Source organism: Chinchilla lanigera, unplaced genomic scaffold (genome assembly GCF_000276665.1).
Source record: "Chinchilla lanigera isolate Chin_1 unplaced genomic scaffold, ChiLan1.0 scaffold00074, whole genome shotgun sequence".
Taxonomy (NCBI): domain Eukaryota; kingdom Metazoa; phylum Chordata; class Mammalia; order Rodentia; family Chinchillidae; genus Chinchilla; species Chinchilla lanigera.
Window position 1 is genome coordinate 1,230,149 of NW_004955475.1, and position 4,644 is coordinate 1,234,792.

A 4,644-nucleotide genomic window follows, 5' to 3' on the forward strand; every position below is an offset into this window, starting at 1 on the left:
CGGGGGCGCGCTCGCGGAGTGCAAAGACCCTCTCCTCCGCCCCAGGGTCGTCCCCTCCGCGACCACTCATCGCCCTCCGACACCAGACACACCCCAGTCTCAAAACTCCCCGCTCGTCCTGCGCTTCAGAGATGACAAGGTTCTCCTCACAGCCCCGAAACGAAACAGGGTCCCTGCTAGCCCTGCGCGACTCACTAGAATGTGCTCACACTCCAGAAACTCAGCAAACATTTTCCTTTCACCTCTCAGAAACCTGGCAGGCATTTCCCCCCAGCGTCCTCAGCCCTGCGAGGGCTCCCCAGGTCCCCACGCTGACAAGCGGTCTCGCGCTGGACCCTGAAACTGACAGGAATGTCCTCCTCGCAGCCCCTGAAACTTACGAGAATCTCCTCACGACTGCTCCACCTGACAAGAACCTCCTCACGCCTCAAGCCTGACGAGAATGTCCTCGGTCCCGAATGCTACGGGGACCTCCTCATGCCCAAATGTGCAGGGACTCCTCACGCCCGCGGAGGTCGGTCCCAGCGACACGCCGGCGGCCGGGTTCGCTCCGGGGCGGCGCGTCGCCTCGCCTCGCTCCGCGGAGGCTCGCCGGCCAGTTCCGGCCCCAGCGGCGGCGCGCGCCGAATTGTGGGATTGTCACCAGAACGCCGCGGACGCAGCGCAAGCTTCCCTCGAGCCGCCCGCTGGGGTGCGCGCGCCGACAGCCCAGCGGCGCTTCTGGGAAGGCTTCTCCACAGCGGTCCTCCCCGGCTCGGCTGTTCCGGCCTACTAGAGACCGCAGTTCGGGCCTAGTCCGTGGCCGCCCGCCGAACGAGCAAGGGGCGTCGTTGCTGAGCCGGTAGGATAGCCGCGGGTAAGCCAGCAAGTAACGAGATGGACCAGCCGCCGGATCCAGGGAAGACGGTCCGAAAAGTCCCCGGGAGAAACCCAGTAGCGGTGCCAAACAATTCGCTAGAATCAATAAAGTTTATTCAAAACAACGAGGAAGTTGAGGCGGATGGAGAGGGGAGAAATACGGAGTAAACAGCTACCATGTTGAGAGTGGCGACGTTACCGCGAAGAGACAAACGAACCGCCATTTTATGGGGGCCGGGCACGCATGGTGACCGTGGTGGAGGCGGGGAGAGGCGAGCAGCCGGCTCCAATTTGACATCAACAGGGGCGGAGCGCCACCTTGAGACAGCGGGGTGGTGCCCAGAGGCCTTGTCTCTTCAAGGCGCCCAATCACTGCTGGAGATCTTGGGCCGAGAGGCGGAGAAGCCGCCATCTTAGGCGAGGCAAAGCTTTGACTCCATTTTGAGTGGGGCCAAAAAGGTCCCAGCCTTCTCTCGCGTCCCGGCAGAGAGGGAGTTAAATAGTGCACACCATAAACTCACACTCTCACTCTCTTCTGCCCTCCTCCTCCCAGGCTTCTCCTCCTATGAGAGGAGTTGAACTCTGACACCAAACTGCGAAATGAATAGGTCCCTGGGACAGGCCTCGGGCAAGGTAGAGGCTGCTTACTCACAGCAGCTCTCACACACTGAGAACCTTCCTCCTGTCGGGCTTTGCCCCACGGTCACCTTGTGACTTAATGCTTCACTCTGTGAGGGAAGCACTGTGATTATACCCAAATGAGGACACGATTTATAGAAGCCACCAGACTTGAGTTTCCAAGCCAGGTAGTCGAACCTTGTACCCCCGAAAACCCACACATTGTGTCCTCAGTTTTGTCCTCGGTCCCTCAGTTTAGATCTTCCCTAAGGCTCCTGCCAACTTCAGCCCCCTCTGAATTCTTTTGCTTACCTTATTGGTTCAGTAAAGTGCAAATATGGTTTGAAGATTTTCATGCACCTTTTCCATGATTTTCTGACCCCAGCCTCAGCAAGGAGTGAGTGAGTGGAACGAGAGTTGAGAGGAGCACTATACGTGTGCCTCAAAATGGTGGTTTTCTGAAACATTCTAGAAAATTCTCGACTTATTGTATCATTTTTCTGAAAGGCTCCCACTGCTTTAAAAAACAAAACATATGTTGGGGCTGGGGATTTAGCTCAGCGGCAAAGCGCCTGCCTGGCAAGCGCAAGGTCGCAAGTTCGGTTCCCGGTACCGGAAAAAAAACAAAAAAAAAAAAAAAGAAAAGAAAACATATGTTTACACACCAGTTTTCTAACCAGTGACTGAATTCGGCCCGATGTTAAAAAGGGGCGCTGCAGTGGGAAATTGCCAGCCAAAGCAAGAAATAAATTTTTAAATAGAAACAATTGCAATAAAAGGCCCAGTAAACACACAAATACCTCATGAAAGGCACAGAGGCAATCCTTTGGTTCCCAGCTCTTGGGAAGCCTGAGACAGGAGGATAGACACTAAGTTGAGGGGTTCAGGTCTAGTCTAGGAAACATAGTGAGACCCCTGTCTTGGAAAAGAAAAGTAAAATAAGCTAAGAAAGCATCAGAAGCTGCTTGCTGTTGAAAGGAAGACTTTATGGAACTTGGAGGACATACAGAATTTACTTAATGAGCAAGAACATTAAACGCAGAAGAATCCATATGTACAAATGCATGGAGACATATAGGAAAACACTAGAAGAAGTTGAATATTGTTGAAACAAGGATAAAAGATGTGAGTAGGGCTGGAGATGTAGCTGAATGTACAGGGTTTTTGTAGTGTGCAGGAGGCCCTGGGTTTGATTCCTAACATTGTCCAAAAAAAGGTGAGTAGTAGGTCAAAACTGTGTAAGAAGTCACTCAAAAAAGACTGCAAAAAATATACAATTTAGATTTTATCCCACCCGTAGTAAAAAAAAAAAAAAATCTGAATAATTTTGATCAGGAGTAATTAAGTCACATTTGTGTCTTAGGAGAAGGTCCAGGCTTAACAGGACCTGAAGATTGTGCAGTTTAGGCGGTTAGGTGGGAAGTACATCTTTACAAAAAGAAGATAGACTTATGAATACAAAATTAGCTTCAAGGGAAGACAGAAACATTGTTTTAGAAGCAATTCCTACACCTGAGCAATAAGTATGACTAGAAGTGCCACAAGCCACATATAAATACTCCATGAAACCCAAACCAGACACATCCCTCAAATCAGCTTCCCATTAGGTGGATCTCAAAATTGAGGCCATGCTAACATCACCTAATGCAAGAGAAAGTGTGACAAGGTACTCAATGGATAGGGGCAGCAGGTTGAACCAATTGTGGTTTAAATATATTTTTCAAACTTTATAAAACTTGATGACCATGTGACCATAGAACAAATGACAAGTCATGCAGTTTAAACTTTCTTAGCTTTGCAAGGAAGTGGAAGGGAAGATGCTCTTTCACTAGTCTGGAAAAAAAGACTAGTCTGAAAAGAAGAACCAGGGTACTCGCTTCAGGGGCAGAAAAGGATAAGATAATTTGGATATTTTGGAAGTTGAATAGGCAGAACTTGGGATTTAATTGAAAACAGTGGGTAATGAGTGAAAGGGGTATAAGTTCAGAGAGTGATGAGTGAATGGGGTCTGAGTTCATCGCTGGATTGTCACAGTGGATGATGGTGCCACTGAGCCAGGGTACACACACAGAAAAGCAGATTTGGTGGGGAAGAGTAAATGAAGTTTAACTTGGAGTACGCTGAGTTAAGGTGCATAGACTATTCACACCCAAATTTCTTTTTTTTTTTTTTTAAATTGGGGATTGAACCGAGGGCTTTTCTACTGAGCTACATCCACAGTCCTTTTTAGTTCTCTATTTTAAATTTTAAATTTTTTTGTTTTTGAGACAGGGTCCCACTATGTAGTTTGGGCTGGACTTGAACTCACGGGGATCCTCTTACCTTAGCCTCCTAAGTGCTGGGATTACAGGGGTGCACCACTATGCCTGGCTCAGCCCTTTTTATTTTGATACAGGGTCTCACAAATTCCTTAAATTGCCCAGGTGAGCTCACACTTACAATCCCCCTTCCTCAGCACCCACTGTGCTAGGCACTGAGGATGTTGATGTATTCCTGATAAGGTCCTGGCCTTCATAAAGCTGACATTCTACTGGCGAAATCATTAATAATCAAGTAAGATTTTATCCATATATTTATTGAGCATCTACTATTATCCTAGGTGCTGAGGATTCAGGTATAAATAAAACAGACAAAATCCCTGCCCTCCTGTGACTCAAATTCCAGCAAGGAAAACAAACAAAACATGTCAGTCAATAAGGCAAATTCCAAGCAGGGCATGGTAGCACATGCCTATGATCCCAGCACTCGGGCAGAAGGATTGCAATGAGTTTGAGGCCTGCCTATGCTACATAGTGAGTTCAAGGACAGCCTGAACTATATAGTGAGACCTTGTCTCAAAAAAAAAAAAAAAAGGAATTTCCAATTGCTATGAGTACTCTGAGGAAAATAAGACAAGTTGTAAAAAAAGAATTATCTGGACAGAAAGCAATCTATTTTAGGTAGATTAGCCAGGGAAGTCCTGTTAGAGAAGATGATACATGAATTGAAAGCTGAAAAACAAAAATAAGTAGGGATAAGAACAAAAGGAATCACAAGTGTGAAAGCCCTACAATATTGGTGGGAAGACTTGGAGCGGTAGAGGCGAAGATTAGGGGTATTAATTACTATGTAAACATAAATACGAGACCCTGTGCATACCCTTCAAGAGTATAAAATCTAATGAGGGCG

General features: G+C 47.6%; 1 protein-coding gene across 3 annotated transcripts in view; it reads right to left on the reverse strand.

Moving 5' to 3' along the window:
* Window positions 1-610, reverse strand: part of Phf8 (PHD finger protein 8) — a 125,140-nt gene extending 124,530 nt beyond the window's left edge. Inside the window, exon 1 of one of the 3 annotated variants that reach the window (XM_005401514.2) lies at window positions 381-608. The gene's annotated coding sequence lies outside the window, so the exon portion shown is untranslated. Of the gene's footprint in view, window positions 1-380 lie in introns of all 3 variants that reach the window. The other 2 variants (XM_005401515.2, XM_005401516.2) reach the window with 2 other exon arrangements.
* Window positions 611-4,644: the final 4,034 nt, after the last annotated feature.